The sequence below is a fragment of the Malaclemys terrapin genome, chromosome 9 (assembly GCF_027887155.1).
Source record: "Malaclemys terrapin pileata isolate rMalTer1 chromosome 9, rMalTer1.hap1, whole genome shotgun sequence".
In the NCBI taxonomy this organism is placed as follows: Eukaryota; Metazoa; Chordata; order Testudines; family Emydidae; genus Malaclemys; species Malaclemys terrapin.
The window spans coordinates 44,114,109-44,134,409 of NC_071513.1; the positions used below are offsets into that span (position 1 = coordinate 44,114,109).

Consider the following 20,301-nt stretch of genomic DNA (forward strand, 5'->3'; position numbering starts at 1 on the left):
GGCGTGGCCCCAGCTGCAGCCACTTCCCCCAATCAGCTCAGCCTAAAAGCTGCTTTCTCCAGCCACAGTGGACCGTAGTGGGGTTACAACCTGACACTCCCCCGCCCCTGAAATGCAGCTGCCTCTGGAGCGGACCAGGAATTGCAGCCCCTGACAGAGCCCAGAGCAACAGTGCCAGACCCGGCTGGGGACTGATGAGCGAGGATATGTTTGCTCTGTCTGGTCCCTGGCCCTACAGAGAGTCCTGAGAGATTGTGTTCAGAGCCCTGTGCCTCCAGCCCATCAGCAAGGCAGCAGAGCGCCCCCTGGCATCAGGCTGGGGTGTTAGCGCAGTACTGAGAGATAAGGGGTCACCTATTGCAACTCCACACGCACTCTTCCTAGGTCTCACTCAGCCCTTCGCGCTTGCGGGGCTGAGGGGCTAACACGGCAGAGTAGGACTGAGGGGCTGAGCTGCACTGAGTACTGGCTCAGCCTGCGGGAGATGAGTGGGGGACAGCGTGGCCAGCCCGGAGCAGACTGTGCAGACAGGCCAGCTGGGCCCAGGCCTTGCCCTGCAGTGGAGGCTCAGCAGGAGGTGGGAGGCGTTCACTCTGGGGAGGGCTTGCAGCCAGGGTGTGTGCACAGCTCTGCACTGGTGCTAGCATACTTCGCTGTCCTAGTCCCTGGCAGGTGACGGGCCTGGCGGGGCCCTGGGTTTAAAGCTGGCGTGTCTCAGGGTGGGTATGGCAGGGCTTGTATGCTTGGCACCCTGAAGGCTCGGACTGGGAGAGGCTGAAGGGAGCTGCTCTCAGCTTGCTGAGGTTTCTCTAGTCGGGAGCACTTGTGTTACAGTTACCATAAGGTGGCAGCACAGCCTGGTGGTTAGAGCATGGGAGAGGAATGCAGGACCTCTGGCTCCTATTCCTAGCTCAGCTAGCAGCCTCCTCTGAGATCTACTCCTGAGTGAATTCTGTGACCCTGCACAATGCAGAATTTTGCAGAAATTAACGTTGTGTGTGCAGAAATTTCTTTCCCCCACACAAATAGATCGAAGACACTGCTGGGCGGGGGGAGAGCGGGGAGTGGAGCAGAGGGTTCCTCGCACCTGCAGTTCCCTGCATGCCCTGAGGGAAGGAGACAGCGAGCAGGAAATGCCGTGCAAGCTTGGGACCCAGCATCAGGTTGTTTCTCCCTCTGGATCCCTGGGCTCTGAGGGTAGGGGCGAGGGTGTCTGGGCTAAGGGGGCCAAAGCTAGGCTCTGGGGGGTAGGGTGGTGAGTATCTGGGCAAGGGAGAGCGTGGCTGGGCTCTGGGGTATGTGTGTGTGTTTGTGTGTATCTGGGCCAGGAAGCCCCCATGGTTGGGCTCTGGGGGCTAGGGGGGCACATGGCTGGGATGGGGGTCCCCACAGCTGGGCTCTGGAGTGGGAGAGATTGTGCATGTCTGGTCCCCCAGGGTGGGCTCTGAGGGGGGGGAACCACCCTCCCCAGCGATGGTGACCCCACGCGCCCTTCCCCAAACTGAACGTATCCAGCTGTCCTCTCCCCTCCCGCCCCCTCCTCCAAACTAGACTCGTCCCGCCCCCCTACACAGACAACGGTGCTCCCCGCCCCAAACAGGATCCATCCCGCCCCCATCCCCAGGCGATGGCACCCCCCACTCCCTCCCACAAAATTGGACCTGTCCTGCCCTCCTTCCCAAACTTTGGTGCCCACCCACCCACCCCATCCCCCAAACTGGACCCGTCTGGCCCCCCACCCCTGATGGTGGCACCCCCTGCTCCCAAACTGATCCCATCCTGCCCCCTCCCCAGACTACAGCGCCCCCCCCGTGCCCTCCCCCCATCCCAGATGACAGCCCCCCCCCGCCCCTCCCCCAAACTGGACAAGTCCCACCCATCTCCCCAAACGAAGGCACCCACCTGCCCCCCTCCCCAGATGAAGACACCCCCCCGCTCCCTCCCCCAAATTGGACCTGTCCTGCCTCCCTCCCCAGAGTACGGCATCCCCCGTCCCCTCCCCCAAATTGGACATGTTCTGCCCCACTCCCCAGATGACGGCGCCCCCTGGCCCCAAACAGGATACATCCCGCCACTCTCCCCAGATGATAGCACTCCCCTGCCCCCCTCCCCAGCTAACAGCACCCCCTGCCAGCCCCCAAACTGGATCCATCCCGCCCCCCTTCCCAGATGATGCCCCCCACCCCTCTCCCCACAGCCGACCAAGGTGGAGGTGTTCAGAGATTGGCCTGCTCCCCAGACTAATAAACAGGCCCAGTCCTTTACTGAGATGACGGGGCACTACCCGAGGTTTGTGCCCCACTTTAGCTCTGTGTCAGCTCCCATCACTGAGTTATGCAAGAAGGGTAAGCCAGACAAGCTGGTCTGGACCAGGCAGTGCCAGAGAGCTCTCGGGGACTCTCTGCACACTGAAGGAGGATCTGGTCAAGAGCCCGGTGCTGGAAAACCCAGACTTTGACAAGCCCTTTATGGTGTTCACCAATGCCCCAGACACAGGGCTGGGTGTGGTGCCGATGCACGCTGATGCAAAGCGGGAGAAACACCCATCATGTACCTGAGCAGGAAGCTGCTGCCCTGGGAGCAGAGCTATACAGCCATAGAAAAGGAATGCCTGGTCCTGGGGTGGGCTTTTTAAATGCTGCAGCTGGATCACTTTGGGCACCACTTCATTGTGTACACTGACCACTCACCCTGCCATGGCTGCACCAGATTAAAGGGGCAATGCCAAGATCCTGAGGTGGACTCCGTCCCTCCAGGAGTATGCAGGGGTGAAAGTAGAAATAGGGACTTACCAGTATGGGGCTGGGTTGGAGCCGGCTCTGGCCTCCGGAAGGGGCGGGGATGGGGTGGTCAGAGGCAGCTCCCCTGGCCCCGTCGGGGTAGCAGCGGCAGCTAGGGGCTCCAGTAGCAGTTTAAAGGGCCCAGGGCTCGGCCGTCGCTACCGCCCCCGAAGACATTTTTCACTTTGTCGCCTCTGTCACACTGTTGTGGTGCAAATTGGCTGCCAAGTTCCACCCCAGAAGCAGCTGTATTTCAGGCTGGGATGAATGGTCTCTCTGTCTGTACGGATGTATTCTATAAAGCACAACGCATGAAGTGCATCAATGGCAAGTACTGGTATCCTGCTGGCATGATAGCCAGGGCACCATGATACTGTGTTGCATTGTTTGCATTGTTAGTTGTGATGATGCCTCACTGCAGGACACTATTGTGTGTCCTGGGGCACAGTCATTATGTGACACCATCACAATGCACTACATTAACATGCAGCTCTTTAATGGCTCATGCTCATGGGACACAGGACATTTACAACAGTAGAATCATAGGACTGGAAGGGACCTCAGGAGGTCTAGTCCAGTCCCCTGCACTCGTGGCAGGACTAAGTATTATCTAGACCATCCTTGACAGGTGTTTGTCTAACCTTTATTAAAAATCTCCAGTGATGATGATTCCACAACCTTCCTGGGCAATTTATTCCAGTGCTTACCCACCCTGACAGTTAGGAACTTTTTCCTAATATCCAACCTAAACCTCACTTGCTGCAATGTAAGTCCATTGCTTCTTGTCCTAGCCTCTGAGGTTAAGAAGAACAACTTTTCTCTCTCCTCCTTGTAACAACCTTTTATGTACCTGAAAACTGTTCTCATGTCCCCTCTCAGTCTTCTCTTTTCCAGACTAAACAAATCCAATGTTTTCAATCTTCCCTCATAGCTCAAGTTTTCTAGATCTTGAATAATTTTTGTTGCTCTTCTCTGGACTTTCTCCAATTTGTCCACATCCTTCCTGAAATGTGGTGCTCAGAGCTGGACACAATACTCCAGCTGATGCCTAATCAGCCTATTACTGTCCTGAGACCTCCAGGTGAAGCAATCCAACTGTATGGAAGCAGGAAACATGCGTTCAATTCCCAGCTCTGCCAGTGACTCCCTGGGTGACTTTTGAACAAGTCACTTAGTCTGACTGTGCCTCTGTTCTCCATCTGTAGGTACATCTACATTGGAGCTGGAGGCATCATGCCCAGCTGGATGAGACATACTGGTGCTAGCTCAGATCAAACTAGAGTGCTAAAAATAGAAGTGTGACAGCATGAGCACCAGGAGGGGCTAGTCACCTGAGTGCTTATCAAGGGTCTCAGGTGGGATCACACTCAGGATGGCTAGCTCCTTGCACCACTGTGGCTCCATTTCTATTTTTAGCACACTAGCTTGATCAGCACTAGCACAAGTATGTCTACACAAGCCAGAAATTACACCTCCCTTTTCCAGTGTAAATATACCCCAAATCATAGGGATACCTCCTTTCGTCCACCCTCTGTAAACTCTTTGTACTCTATATGTACAGCTTCTAGCACAGCCTGACTTCACGTGAGGCTTCTAGGCCCTACTGGACTTAATAATAATAATAATTAATATGCCACCAAGAAATAAGGGAACCATTGGCTGGAAACCAAGCATGCAGCACTACAATAGGCACCTGTCACTTGGAAGTTAACAGGGTTTCCAAGCTTTCAGTTTTCTCACATCAAGACATCCAAGGAGACCTTGACAGAATAGCACAAAAGCCACAATCTGGTGGGCAGAGCTCCTGGTAGCTCTGAAGCCCAGCTGGTGCCAGCGGAGGAGGTGGACAAGGAAGGAAAAGGGGGGGAGGGGAGGGATGTTTTTTTCTCATGGTTTTTCTCTCTTCAGCGGCATCTTTTCTCCGCAAGCAGCGGCAGCCCGGGGAATGACTCTGCCACAGCCGAGCCACCGCTCTGCTCCGGGGGCGAGGGGTGACAATTACAAACTACTGTCGCCAGGGCACCTTGTCTACCTGGGAGCTCTTCTGATTTTCCAACTGTTTAACCAGCCCATTTATCCCACAAGCATTCCAGGAGGGAGGGGGAGCGGGAAAGCCACTTTACAGGTATTTAGAGAGGGAGAGGAGACAAAAGTATGGGGGGGGGAGGGGGAGTATAACAGACCTTTTGAGCATACAGGTTATACATTACATTACATTACATAGCATAGTCATACAGAGCATACAGATCACTGCTGCTCCTACAACACATCCCAGCACCCTGCCAGGAGCATCTTTTACTCCCCTGGTACCACCAACCATAAACACCATCTTTACTTCTCTGGCTCCCAGCAGTAACTAATGCCTGCTCTTGACTACAGCTCCTTTAGTATGTGCCTGCTAGGCCCTGATTGGCTGCTCCCTGCAGCCTCTCTAGGCCACAGCTCCACTGCTCCTTTTTGGGGAAGGGCTGTGGTAGGATCCTGAAGCCACCAGCAGGGGGCCCTCTGAGCCTGGTATACCCCATCACAGTTGCTTTTGAAACTCTCCCCCAGGTTATTTAATAAAATGTTTGATAACTAATGAATTATATTTGGTTACACAATAAGGTACAGATCCTCAGCTGGTGTAAATGAGCATAACTCCAATGAAGACAGCTGTGCTGATTTACACCAGATGAGGATCTGGCTCTAAAGGCTTGTCCACACACAGAAGTTGCATCAGTTTAACTATATGTAACCCTTCTGCCCATCTAAGTTGGCAGCAACAAGGGCCGGGTTCTGTATCTAGGGGTTCCGTTTCAATAACGCAATGCAAAACTGGCTCGAGCCCCCACCCAGTGACCTGGGACAATTACATACCACCCCCTGGGCACCTCTAGGAGGCAATACTTCCCCTCTCGCAAGCACGGAGTCTGAGTGTAACAGAAAATGTTTAATAACATGAGGTAAACGACATCAGCATTAAATTGGAAAAACAACACAAACAGGCTTCATGAGCAAAAACCCACCCCAGCAAATTGGGCTGTGTCCTTTCTCTTTGGTTCTTGAAACCAGCAACCCAAGAATCACCAAAGTCCCAAAAGTCCAACAACCCCCCAAAGTCTCTGTCCCTGGTCAGTGCAGCCCCAGAGTTCAAGCGGGGGGGGGGGAGGCACGCAGGGTGTTAAGGGGCACCTTACGTGATCCGAGGCCGACTGGCTGCCTCTCCGTGGGGTTCCGCCGCAGCCTTCTGCACGAGCCGCTCCACTCCACTCCACCAGCTGTCCCGTGAGCCGCTCCCACCATCCACGAACTGCTCTGGCAGCTGCTCCGCTCTGCTCACCGACCTGTGAGCCGCTCAGTTCTGCTCCACTTCAGCTGTTCCTTGGGCCGCTCCCACAAGGCTCTGCTCTGCTCGCTGCTTCTCCAGCCGCTCCGCCCTGCTCAGCGATCGCTCAGCTCCGCTCCAACCGTCCGCGTGAGGCTCCACTCGGCTAACTGCTCCGCCAGCCGCTTAGCAATATAGCTTCAGGCTCCCCCACTAGTTAACACAGTCTCAGTGATCTCAGCTCTTAATAACTTTAGCTCTTTTGTGATTTCAGCTCTTAGCAATTTCAGCTCATAGTAGGTGAGCCCCAGTGCTAATACACCATTGGCCCAAAGTGAATTCAGCTCAGCAGCTGTAACTAGACTCCTAATAGAATCAAAGTTAGCTCTGACATTCAACAGTGGAGAGAGGAGATAGTGCAATTGGTGTTTCAAACTCTCAAAGAGGGCCCATACCATCAGATATAAATACCTATCCCCCTCCTCTCTCAATTCACTGGGTTTTGTAACCCATGCCCCTTGTCAAGCAAGTGCTACTTAGGTAATGGTGAAGGACTCACTCAGTCCTTCTGTCATACAACAGTTCCACTAGCCTTGATTCACAGAATCAGGGTAACAAAACTTTATTCTTCCTGCCCCAATAATAGAGAAACTGGGGATCCCACACCAGCCAAAGTAACCACTTTGAGTTGCTGTTGTTTCATGCCAGGCGAGTGGGTGTGCCTATGCAAACCAGATCAGCCCCTGGAGTTCTTTTCCACACTCGCCATAATTCACCACCAGATGTCAGGGTAGAGCTCATCCTGACTCTGCTTACATATAGGTGTGATGTTAAACTGATTTAGTTATACAGATTCAGCTGTGTGTGTGGACACTCTTCCATCAATTTAAATCTGGCATGTATTGGTTTAGGTTGCACATGTAAGACCTGGTCTATGCTGAAAAATTAGGTCAATTTAATTATGTTGGTCAGGGGTGTGAGAAATCCACACTCATGGGGCTGAAACTGTGCTGAAATAACTCTTGATGTAAGCGCAATTATGTCAACAGAAGAATGCTTCCATCAGTGTAGATGCAACTTCCATCAACCTAGCTCCCCATGCTTGGGTGTGGGTGTGTGTTCCTACATCAACAGAAAACCCCTTCTCTTGGTGTAGGCTGTGCCTACACTACAAGATTAGGCTGGCATAGCTATGGCAATGTCAGTGTAGACATACCCTGAATTAGCAGGGAAGGTTGAGTAAGGACCTACATAAAGATTTGGCCCTAGCTGATTTGGCACCGATTTGTTTAAAGACAAGAGGCTGATCGTTCCACCTAGCTCCGTCCCCAGGCAGAAGATCAGCAGCCTCCCAACCATCGAGTGCAATCCAGGAGCAGCGTGGGAGCCCAGACAATAGGTGTGTTATGCACATCTCCCACATCAGCTGTGCCGGAAATCCACTGAATCACTATCTATGGAGCCACTGAAGTCTCCCTACCCTCTTCTGTGGGGTTTTCACCAGAAGGGGGCAATTTGGTGACTGCTGCAGATGGGGGCGGTGCCAGATATACTATAGGCATAGGCGTGCGCACAGGGTGTGCCGGGTGTGCCCGGGCACACCCTAATGCTCGGGCACACCCTAATGCCCATGGGCCGGATCCAGATCTGGCCCCTCAGTGCTTTGAATCCGGCCCGCAGGATTTGCCCCCGTGGTGCCGCAGGCCCCGTGCTGCTTTCAGAAGCAGCCATCAGGGCACAATGTCTCTGGGGCCAGGGGGTTGCTCCAGGCACCGGCTCCCGAAGCTCCCATTGGCCGGGAACGGGGAACCGCGCCCAATGGGAGCTTCAGGGGAGGTACCTGGAGGCATGGCAAGGGCAGCGTGCAGAGCCCTGTGCCGCCCCTCCCCGGGGCTGCGTGGGGATGTGGTGAGCGGTGAGGCATGGGGCACTGGCAGGCAGGGAGCGTGCCGCTGCGGGTAAGCGGCGCAGGGCAGGGCCGGAGCCCGAACCCCTCCTGCACCCCTCCTCCCTGCCCTGAGCCCCCTGCTTGCACCCTGTTGAGCCGGGCTCCCCTTCCCCAGGGCCGGGCTGGCTGCTTTAACAGCCCCATGTGCTCACTGCCAGCCTCCCACCCGGCAGCACCAACACAGCCGCTTAAGGTGGCCTGCGGGGGTGCTGCCACAGCCTCCCCTCCCCAAGGCAGCTGCCCCCCCTCCAGCGCCCAGGGCCCCAAACCCGCCTACGGCTCCCCGCGCTGGCCGGGGGCCCGGGCACCACCCGGGGGGGTCAGGCCACCCCTGAGTCCAGCCCACCTTAAGTGGGACCCAGGAGCCAGCAGGCCCGGAGCAGGGGGTGAGCCCGGCCCACAGGCCCCCCTGCAGCCTGGCTGTGAGCTCAGCTCCCCGGCGCTATACGGGGGCTCCGGCCCGGCACCCTCAGCCTTGAGTCCAGCCCTGGGAGCAGCCCGGCCCCTCTGCGATTCACCCCGGCTGCCTCTGCCCGGCCTGGCCCCAAGCGCCCAGCCCGGCCCCCTCTGCCCGGCCCCCGAGCCTGCCTGCCCGGACGGGGGAGCCCAGATCCCCAGCCCCGGGCCTGCGTGCAAACAGCCTACCCTCCTGCACCCCAACTCCCTGTCCTGAGCCCCCTGCCTGCACCTCTCACCCCAACCCCCTGCCCTGAGCCCCCTGCCCCGCAACTCCCTGCCCTGAGTCCCCTGCCTGCATCTCTCACCCCATCCCCCTGCCCCACAACTCCCTGCCCTGAGCCCCTGCCACACCCTGCACCCCAATCCCCTGCCCTGAGCCCCCTCCTGCACTCCGCACCCCTCCTGCACCCCAACCCCCTTCCCTGAGCCCCCTCATACACCCCACACCCTTCCTCTGACACAATCCCTTGCCCTGAGCCCCTTCCTGCACACTGCACCCCTCCTGAACCTCAGCCCCCTGCCCTGAACCCCCTGCCGCACCCCGCACCCCTCCTAAACCCCAACCCCCTTCCTGAGCCCCCTCATACACCCCACACCCCTCCTCTGCCCCAATCCCTTGCCCTGAGCCCCTTCCTGCACACTGCACCCCTCCTGAACCTCAGCCCCCTGCCCTGAGCCCCCTGCCGCACCCCGCACCCCTCCTAAACCCCAACCCCCTTCCTGAGCCCCCTCATACACCCCACACCCCTCCTCTGCCCCAATCCCTTGCCCTGAGCCCCTTCCTGCACACTGCACCCCTCCTGAACCTCAGCCCCCTGCCCTGAGTCCCCTGCCGCACCCCGCACCCCTCCTAAACCCTAACCCCCTTCCTGAGCCCCTTCATACACGCCACACCCCTCCTCTGTCCCAATCCCTTGCCCTGAGCCCCTTCCTGCACACAGCACCCCCTCCCACACCCCGCACGCCCTCCCACACCCCAACCTTTATGATGTTTGCCTTTAAAAAAAAAAATTCTCTGGGTGCACACCCTAATGAAATGTGCTGCACATGCCTATGACTATAGGGATGGTGAATGCTGTATAGATTCCTAGTATAAGGCAAAATTGTGACTTTGCCACAAGACTTGAGCAAGGGGCAGCACATCTGAGTCTCACTATAGTCCTTGCAGGGAAGCTTGCTCCATAGGGAAGCAATTTGCACCATCCCTGTCACAGGCACAGATTACTTCCCCCTCCACAAAAAGAACAGGAGTACTTGTAGCACCTTAGAGACTAACAAATTTATTAGAGCATAAGCTTTCATGGACTACAGCCCACTTCTTCAGATGCATACAGAGTGGAATAAATATTGAGGAGATATATATACACACATACAGAGAGCATAAACAGGTGGGAGTTGTCTTACCAACTCTGAGAGGCCAATTAAGTATCTCGGGGCTTCCACCTCCACAGAGGCTCAGTGGTGCTGATTGGTGCACTGGGGGAGAGCAGAACCAAGGCTCCGCCCGTGCCCTTGCCCACCTGTGCAGGAGGGAAAGGAGCAGCCCCGAAGAGGCTACCGCATGCAATATGGGTAGCCTGTGCAGGGGGCTGGGGGGCGCTTTACATCCCTTTACTGGCCTGTGCAGGTGCCGAGGGGGAGTCAGAATATGGTTCTTAGATTAATAGCTGGGCAGCCCCCCTAGGCCCTGCAGGGTGGTGGGGGAGATGATGCCCAAACCCAGAAAAGGAGAAGGGTGAAGAAGATGAAGACTGAATGATGGGGATAACGACTGTCCACTAAAAATAAGGATGATGATCCTTTGCTAACATAAAGCACAGTGTCAAAAGAGGCCTGCGCCCACCTAGCAATTTTGGGGCTGCTGTATTGAAAAGGCAGCCAGGAAGACTGTTAGGAAAGCAGCAGCAGCAAAGGGAACGAGGAGGGGACGTGAAACCGGCAGGAGCAGCTGGGTAGCTCACTTTTAGCATCTGCAGCGATCCAGGCTGGGGGAGAAGATTCACTCATGTAAAGGGTGACGATATATCCTGTTTGGGCTGGGACAGTCCCTTTTTTAAGCCCTGTCTCAGCTGGCCTGATGTTTTAGGCAAAAGTGGGCATTTGTCCCGTTTGCTCTCACCAGCTGAGCACCAGCTGGGAAGAGCAAACGGGACAAATGCCCACTTTTGCCAAAAGAGTGCAGTGTGATCCCTAGTGGGCCACAGAGAAACCTGCAGGGGGAGGGGAGGATGTGCAGCAATGCTAGCCCTGCACAGGAGGAAGGGATCAGGAGAGTGGCTGAGCCTGGGCCAGCCGCGCAGGGGTAGGCAGCAGGAGGTCTTGGGCCGGCCCTGTGAGCAGAGGGTAGAGGGGGGCCTCAGGCAGGCCCAGTGTGGGTGGGCGTTGGAGGGGCTCAGGCCAGTCCCACACGCAGTGCAAGCCCCTGGTGCTCTGTGTGTGGATGAGCAGCGTGAAAGGTCCGAGAGCGGCAGACACTGAGAAGGGGGTATTTGTTGTTCCAGGTTCCTGTACAATTGCAGATGTAGCTGTGCACTTCGCAGCAGCAGAGTGGGCCCTTCCGGGTGAGTGGCAGCGGGAGTTCTACCGAGACACAATGATGGAGAACTATGGGAACGTGGTCTCTCTGGGTAAGGACTTGTTTCTCCTCATGTGTTAGAAGCTGCGAGGGCTGGGAGTCCAGGCCTTGCCTCAAGTTTTCTCGTCATCCCTTAGACTTCCTAGAGCTCAGCTTCTGTAGTCCCCAGAATCTGTCATCCCCCCACTCCCAGAGCCACGCCAGCAGGAGACGGGACAGGCCAGCGTCCCTAGTTTCATAACATTTACGGGCAGATGGGATCATTAGATCGTCCGGTCTAACTTCCTGTGTGTCACAGGCCCTGACATGTCACCCCAATACCCCTATTTTGAACCCTGTGACTTCAGTTAAACTAAAGCCCTTGAGATATTGCACTATTGTGAATCACAGACAGAGAACAGGAGCAATCCAGGCATCACCAGCACCCAAGGCCCCTGCAATGGCAGGGAATTGGTTACGGGTGATCCGACCAGGCGACCCTCGCCCCATGCTGCAGCGGAAGGTGAAAAACCTCAATGGTTCCTGCCACTCTGACAAAGGGGAAGATTCCTTCCCAACCCCACATCCAGTATCGGTATGACCCTGGGCTTGTGAGTGAGGGACCAGCTGGGCATCTAGAGAGAGGATTCTCTGGACCACCTCAAACCACCAGCCCACCCCAACCAAGATCCCATCTCTAGCTGTGGCCAGATCTCTGATGCTCCAGAGGAAGATGGAAAAATTCCCTAGATTACAGTTGAGCAGGGGGAGTGGGGGAAAAATCCTTCCTGACCCCTTCAGGTGCCTGGCGGAAGCCAGGCAGCTGGAGGGTGGATTATAATCTCATTAGTGTCCCCAGAGCACAGCACTCTGCTTGGAAGAGGAGCCTTCTGAGTTTCTTGCCTACTGCACTATTCAGAAAGTCTCTAGCTGTGTTTTTGGGTGGGGTGGGGAGCTAGGGAATAAACACTTGCTCTGTGCCAGAGTCATAAAGCCTCTCAGGGTGGGGTGGAGATACCCTGACCCTCGGACAGGGGCCAGTCACACTCACATGGAAAAGTGCCCTGTATCCTGGGACCAGGGTTTCTGAACGTCCTGGGCAGTGGTTGCCATGGAAACCCAAAGAGAATGTTTAGGGTTGCAGTGTAAAGCTGTGAGTCAGAGGGGAAGCGAAAACAACGAGGAGTCCTTGTGGCACCTTACAGACTAACAAATTTATTTGGGCATAAGGGGAAGCGCTCACTCTGGGATGGATGGATGGATGGGGGAATTCTGGTTAATTCCTGCAGGGAATGGCCCTGAACACTTGGGGCCTGTTTAACTCTGAGATCCCCTTTTCTCGGTAGGCCTTATCTCTGGTTTCAGGATCCAGTCTAGCGATGAGGGGTCCCTGCACTCCTGGACTGTGTCTCTTTACAGGGAGTGAATGAGTGTCCCTGCTACAGGGAGTCAGTGTACACACTGCAGCGCTAACACAGCTGATCGCTCGGGGTTAACACTGTCGTGTCTGGTTGCTGTGCAGCCAGGTTAGCTCTCGATTCCATTGTCCAAGCCAGGGCTGGGCAAATCTTTTGGCCTGAGGGCCACATCTGGGTATGGAAATTGTATGGCGGGCCATGAATGCTCACAAAATTGGGGGTTGATGTGCGGGAGGGGGTGAGGGCTCTGACTCGGGGTGTGGGCTCTGGGGTGGGGCCAAAATTAAGTTCAGGGTGTGGGACAGTGCTCCAGGCTGGGGCAGGGGGTTGGGGTGCAGGGGTGGGGGGATGAGGGCTCCAGCTGGGGGTGCGGGCTCTAGGGTGGGGCTGGGTATGAGGGCTTGGGGGTGCAGGAGGGTGCTCGGTGCTGTGACCGATGGGTTTGGAGGGGGATCAGGGCTGGGGCAGCGGGTTGAGGTGCGGGAGTGGGTCAGGGGTCCAGACTCCAGGTGGTGCTTATCTCAAACAGCTCCTGGAAGCAGCTGCATGTCCCCCATTCGGCTCCTACACGGAGGCATGGCCAGCCAATGGGAGCTGCGGGGGGCAGTGCTTGGGGCGGGGCAGCATGCGGAGCCCCCTGGCTGCCCCTATGTGTAGGAGCCGGAGGGGGGACATGCCGCTGCTTCCGGGAGCTGCATGGAGCCATGATATGCACAGAGTGGAGAAAGCCCCAGACCCCATTACCCAGTGGGAGCTTGAGGGCTGGATTAAAATGTCTGAAGGGTCGGATGTGGCCCCCGGGCCATAGTTTACCCATCCCTGGTCCAAGCGTTTCCCAGCTCAAGTCTGCATCCCAGAGGTGATGCGGTGGGGGGGGAGGGCATGGGGAGGTCAAGTGGCCCCCCCAGATTGGCCTGCCTTCTCTCCCTGCACCTCCCCCCATACCTTTGGATACATTGGCTGCTCTCCCTGGCAGCCAGGTGGGGAGCAGGACTCTAGCTCACTCGGCCCCAGTCCCCCCAGCATGGCCCAGCTCACTTGCCAGGGACAGGGGCCGAGCGAGCCAGAAGCATGCTGGGGGGAAGCGGGGAAAGACACTCTGGCTCACTCAACCCTGCTCCTGGTTGCAGATACAGGGGTTGAACGAGCCGGAGCCCCACTCCCTCCTGCTGGCAGCCGAGCCCAGGCTGCCTCCCAGCCAGACTCTCTCAGGCAGAAGCGGCTCTGTCCCGCTCCCTGCCCGGCTACCAGGGAGAATGGGTCAAACTTGCTTGGGGGGGGGAGGCACAGGGAGAAAAAGACAGACCCCCCCCCAGGCCCCTCCCTCCCTGCAGGTAACATGGGGTGGGGAGAACGTGGCGGCCTGGGGCTGGGCGGGGGCGGTGACTCGGCAGGGGAGACACGTTTTGTGGTCACATGTCCTCCCTTTAGCTTGTGCCCCCCCCAGTCGTACCTTATGTGGGAGGGTGGGGGGTAGGGGGAGGGACAGTAGTGGCCGTGCAGGGATTGTATTTAGCCCTCTGAGTTGGAGATAGAGGGTCCACTGGCATTTAACAGAGGCGCTGATGTCTTAACAGGGGACGTCAACTCCCCTCACAGACACTTCGCCCCCCCAAAAGGCTTCTGTGGTATTTCCCCAGCTGTGCGGATCCCACGTCCTTGTGAGCACAGGAAGGGTGGCTGGGGTTAAAACAATGGAACAATGAATGCTGAGACATTTGGCAGGCTGGGACCTTACCTGTTGACTTTCCCATGTGCAGGGATTCCCATTCACAAACCTGAAATCATCTCCTGCCTGGAGCGAGGAGAGGAGCCCTTTGTCGCAGCTGCCCAGGGTCTTGAGGAACCAGAGATCCTAAGAGGCATCTACACAGGTGAGCAATGGGATAAATCACCTCTGAACCCATCAACGAGTGAAATGAAATGTTGGGACCGTGGGAAAGTGGCATGAACGCCCCCAGCTCTGCCTTCTTTTGTGAGCTCTGCAGAGGCAGGTCTCAACTGGAGATGTGCAGTGTTTGCCTTGGCTCTGAGCAGCCCCTTTCTGCCTGGGGGGATTTGTCCCCTGAGTACCAGAGATTTCTGGAGCCGTAAAACATAAACGTAGAGTCCTGAGACCAGAAGGGACCATTACGCCCATCCAGTCTGGTCTCCTCAATCACCCAGGCCAGAGAACTTCCTCTGGAGAATCCTGCATCCTGCCTAGTGGCTAGTGACTGAGCCAGAAAGGATCTTAGGGATCCAAAGAGAGAGAGAGACCCCTGCAGCTACCCCCGACTCTTTCGCCTTCCCTTCACTATTCCCTTTCCTACCTGTCCTCTCCCATCTCCTCCCCATGGCAGATGGATGTTGTGGGGTTTGTGCCCTAAGAGCAGTGGTTATCGGTTCCTATTCCCGAGGTTCCCTGTCTCCCACCAGCGGGGGACGGTTCGTGCCCAGATGGCCTCTTTATCCCAGATGATGACAGGATTTTGTCTCCAACTCTAGAGTCCTCACACACTGGGAATCCCAACTGGAGAGCAAGCGAAGTAGTGGGCACTCTCTGGAGCCGCACAGAGAGAAACCCCCTCCGTGCACTGACTGTGGGGGGGCGTCACAGCTGGTGTTGCATCAGAGACACCCTTCCAGATAGAAGCCAGCAGGGCTGCGTCCTCTGGGCCCACGGGGCCCCATCCCACCAGACACGTGCTGCATCACACGCTATTTGAGGCATGTGGGGTCAGCCGTGAGCTGTGAGCTCGGGGGAAGGGGGCACATTCCTGGGGTGATTGATTGCTTGGGAATCATGTAATGGGAGGCATTGGAGTGGAAACCAGAGAAGGAGGATTCCTGGCTAAACAACTGGCCCGCTGGGTGACCTTGGGAAAGTCACTGCCCTGCTCTCTGCCTCGGTTTCCCTATTGGTAAAATGGGGATAATGTTACTGACCTTGGTAAAACACTTTGAGGTCTAGTGATGAAAACCACTAGATAAGAGCTGGGTCTTATTATTATTTTATTTTATTATTAAGGAGCAGCATCTTGGGCTTATTGATCATTGCTTCGGTGCCAGTGATCATGACTTGCATTTGTCATGTGCAAACAGAATAATGTCCAAACCAGTATAATTATATCTACACTTAAAAGGGCCAGTTTCACAAAGCTGAAAACAGTGATGAGTCAAATGAGCTGGGAGAAAGGATTTAATCAGAAAATTGTGAGTGCTATTTTGGAGTTGTATAAGAACGTTGTACTAGATGTCCAAAAAGCCAAAACTCCCCAAGCAAGAAAGAGAGCTACACAAGTGAAAAAAACAAACAACCTGGCTTATAGGAGACGTGAAAGCAGCTAGAAAAAAAAATACTGTGGCATACTGTGGGGCCATGCGGGTACCCATAGCAGTGCCACTGACTTGAAGGTTTAAGTTGTCCCCAAATCTGAAATAGTTGTGAGTGAGGACAAAGTCACAAAGTTCAGCCACCAGGTGTGCCGTGGCCTCATCAGGTATACTGTTCCTGACAGCTTGTAGTCCATCCTCGTGTGGAATATTGGTGTAAAGAGATTCTACATCCATGGTGGCCAGGACAGTGTTTTCAGGAAGATCACCAATGCATTGTAGTTTTCTCAGGAAGTCAGCGGTGTCTCGAAGATAGCTAGGAGTGCTGGTAGCATAGGGTCTGAGGAGAGAGTCCAAATAGCCAGATAATCCTGCTGTAAGAGTGCCAATGCCTGAGATGATGGGGCGTCCAGGATTTCCAGGTTTATGGATCTTGGGTAGCAGATAGAATACCCCTGGTTGGGGCTCTAAGGGTGTGTCTGTGTAGATTTGTTCCCATGCTGTAGCAGGGAGTTTCTTGAGCAGATGCTTTTGTTTCTTTTGGTACTCCTCAGTGGGATCGGAGGACAGTGGCCTGTAGAATGTGGTGTTGGAGAGTTGCCTGACAACCTCCTGTTCATAATCTGACCTGTTCATGATGACTACAGCACCTCCTTTGTTGGCCCCTTTGATTATAATGTCAGAGTTGTTTCTGAGGCTGTGGATGGCATTGTGTTTTGTACAGCTGAGGTTATGGGGCAAGTGATGCTGTTTGTTCACAATTTCAGCCTGTGCACATCTGCGGAACCACTCTGTGTAGAAGTCCAGTCTGTAATTTCGACTGTCAGGAGTCCACACAGAATTCTTCCTCTTGTAGTGTTGGTAGGAGGGTTTCTGTAGGTCAGTGCTCTGTTCAGTGGTGTGTTGAAAATATTTTTTGAGTTGGAGACGGCAAAAGTAGGCTTCCAGATCACCTCAGAACTGTATCAAGTGAGTGGGGGTGGTGGGGCAGAAAGGGAGTCCCTGAGATAGGACAGACTCTTCTGCCGGGCTAAGTGTGTGGTTGGATAGATTAACAATATTGTTGGGTAAGTTAAGGGTACCACTGTTGTAGCCCCCTGTGGCATGTAGGAGTTTAGATAGTTTACTGTCCTTTTTCCTCTGTAGAGAAGTAGTGTGCATTGTAAATGGCTTGTCTTGTTTTTGTAAAGTCCAGCCACGTGGAAGTTTGTGTGGAAGGTTGGTTTTGTATGAGAGTCTCCAGTTTTGAGAGGTCATTCTTGATCTTCTCCTGTTTGCTGTACAACATGCTGATCAGAGGATTCCTCAGTTTCTTTGAGAGTGTGTGGCACAATCTCTCACCATAGTCAGTGTAGTATGTCGATTGAAATGGATTTTTTACCTTCAGTCCATTTGATATGATGTCCATCTGTTTGCACTTGGAGAGGAAGATGATGTCTCTCTGTATCTGTGCGAGTTTTTTCATGAAGTTGATGGATTTCCACTTCATAGAATCATAGAATATCAGGATTGGAAGGAACCTCAGGATGTCATCTAGTCCAACCCCCTGCTCAAAGCAGGACCAATCCCCAACTAAATCATCCCAGCCCGGGCTTTGTCAAGCCTGACCTTAAAAGCCTCTAAGGGAGGAGATTCCACCACCTCCCTAGGTATCCCATTCTAGTGCTTCACCACCCTCCTAGTAAAAAAGTTTTTCCTAATATCCAACCTAAACCTCCCCCACTGCAACTTGAGACCATTACTCCTTGTTCTGTGATCTGCTACCACTGAGAACAGTCTAGATCCATCCTCTTTGGAACCCCCTTTCAGGTAGTTGAAAGCAGCTATCAAATCCCCCCTCATTCTTCTCTTCTGCAGACTAAACAATCCCAGTTCCCTCAGCCTCTCCTCATAAGTCATGTGCTCCAGTCCCCTAATAATTTTTGTTGCCTTCTGCTGAACTCTTTCCAATTTTTCCACATCCTTCTTGTAGTGTGGGGCCCAAAACTGGACACAGTACTCCAGATGAGGCCTCACCAATGCCAAATAGAGGGGAATGATCACGTTCTTCGATCTGCTGGCAATGCTCCTACTTATACAGCCCCAAATACCATTAGGCTTCTTGGCAACAAGGGCACATTGTTGACTCATATCCAGCTTCTCGTCCACTGTAACCCGTAGGTCCTTTTCTGCAGAACTGCTGCCTAGCCATTTAGTCCCTAGTCTGTAGCAGTGCATGGGATTCTTCTGTCCTAAGTGCAGGACTCTGCACTTGTCCTTGTTGAATCTCATCAGATTTCTTTTGGCCCAATCCTCCACTTCATATGGCTAAATTCAGTGTCTTGCATGGTACCAAGTATCAGAGGGGTAGTTAGTCTGTATCCAAAGAAACAAATTACAGATACAGGGATAAATATATATTGGCACATGAAGAGAAGGGAGTTACCTTACAAGTGGAGAACCAATATTGAAGTCCAATTTAGTCAGGGTGGATGTGGGTGTGGTCCATTTCCAGTAATTGATGAGGAAGTGTCAATACCAAGAGAGGGAAAATTGCTTTGTCTATAGCCAAGCCCTAAGATATAACCACATTTGCTCCTATCCCTCAGATAGAGACAAACACCTATATGATCTCTATCAAGCATTCTTAAAACTACAAGGCACCTTAAAGACTAACAGATTTATTTGGGCATAAGCTTTCGTGAGTAAAAACCTCACTTCTTCGGATGCATAGAGTGAAAGTTACAGATGCAGGCATTATATACTGACACATGGAGAGCAGGGAGTTACTTCACAAGTGAAGAACCAGTGTTGACAGGGCCAATTCAATCAGGGTGGATGTAGTCCACTCCCAATAATAATACCCCCTGATACTTAAAACTACAGTATCCACCTGCGGAAGTGGGGAAACAGATTGACAGAGAGAGACAGGTACCCAGAAGTCACCTACTACAGGACAGGCCCAACAAGGAAAATAACAGAACACTACTGGCCATCACGTACAGCCCCCAGCTAAAACCTCTCCAGTGCATCATCAACGATCTACAACCTATTCTGGAAAATGATCCCTCACTCTCACAGGCCTTGGGAGGCAGGCCAGTCCTCGCTTACAGACAGCCTCCCAGCTGAAGCAAATACTCACCAGCAATTACACACTACACCACAGAAACACTAACCTAGGAACCAATCCCTGTAACAAACCCCGTTGCCTACTCTGTCCCCATATCTACTCTAGCAAAGCCATCATAGGACCCAACCACACCAGCCACACCATCAAAGACTCATTCACCTGCACATCTACTAATGTGATATATGCCATCATGTGCCAGCAATGCCCCTCTGCCATGTACATTGGCCAAACCGGACAGTCTCTTCATAAAAGGATAAATGGACACAAATCAGACATCAGGAATGGTGACATACAAAAGCCAGTAGGAGAACACTTCAATCTCCCTGGACACCCAATAACAGATTTAAAAGTAGCCATTCTTCAACAAAAAAACGTCAAAAACAGACTTCAAAGAGAAACTGCAGAGTTACAATTCATTTGCAAACTTAACACTGTCAATTTGGGCTTGAATAGGGACTGGGAGTGGCTGGCTCACTACAAAAGCAATTTTCCCTCTCTTGGTATTGACACCTCCTCATCAATTATTGGGAATGGACCACATCCACCCTGATTAAATTGGCCTTCAACATTGGTTCTCCACTTGTAAGGTAACTCCCTTCTCTTCATGTGCCCATAGGTGCCGACTCCATAGCTGCTTTGGGGCTGGAGCACCCACGGGGAAAAATTAGTGGGTCCTCTGCACCCACCAGCAGCCAATCTCCCCTCACCTCCCCACCCCACCTCCTCCTCCCACCCTGAGCGCACTGCATCTCCGCTTCTTTGCCTACCTCCCAGCATTTCCCACCCGGACAGTGCTGTTTGGCAGCGTTAGCATGCTCCGGGAGGGTTGGGAGAAGCGGGAATGTGGTGCACTCAGGGAAGGAGGTGGGGAAGAGGCAGGGCCGGGCTGGGGATTTGGGGAAGGAGTTGGCAGGGTGGGGGCAGATTTGGGGCATGGACTTTGGGGAAGGGGTTGGAATGGGGGCGAGAAAGGGGTGGGAAGAGGCAGGGCAGGAGTGGGGCCTCATGGAAGGAGTGGAGTGGGGGTGGGACTGCGGGAGGGGGGTGTCGGGCACCCACGGGAAAAACGGGAAGTCAGCGCCTATACATGTGCCAATATATATTTATCCCTGTATCTGTAATTTTCACTCCATGCATCTGAAGAAGTGGGTTTTTTACCCACGAAAGCTTAACCCCAAATAAATCTGTTAGTTCTTAAGGTGCCACCAGACTCCTCGTTGTTTTTGTGGATACAGACTAACACAGCTACTACTCTGATACCATGCAAGTCTTTTTCAGAGTCGCTGCTTCCCAGGATAGAGCTCCCCATCCAGTAAGTGTGGCCTGCATTCTTTGTTCCTCGATGTATATTTGCACTTGCCCATATTAAAACACACATTGTTTGCTTGCGCCTCGTTTACCAAGTGATCCA

General features: G+C 54.0%; 1 protein-coding gene across 1 annotated transcript in view; it reads left to right on the forward strand.

Annotated features, from left to right (window-relative positions):
- The window catches only part of APLN (apelin), a 61,887-nt gene extending 42,454 nt beyond the window's left edge, over window positions 1-19,433 (forward strand). Inside the window, exons 3-4 of the transcript XR_008446269.1 lie at window positions 10,996-11,121; window positions 14,227-19,433. The gene's annotated coding sequence lies outside the window, so the exon portion shown is untranslated. The remainder of the gene's footprint in view (window positions 1-10,995; window positions 11,122-14,226) is intronic.
- The last annotated feature ends 868 nt before the right edge of the window (window positions 19,434-20,301 follow it).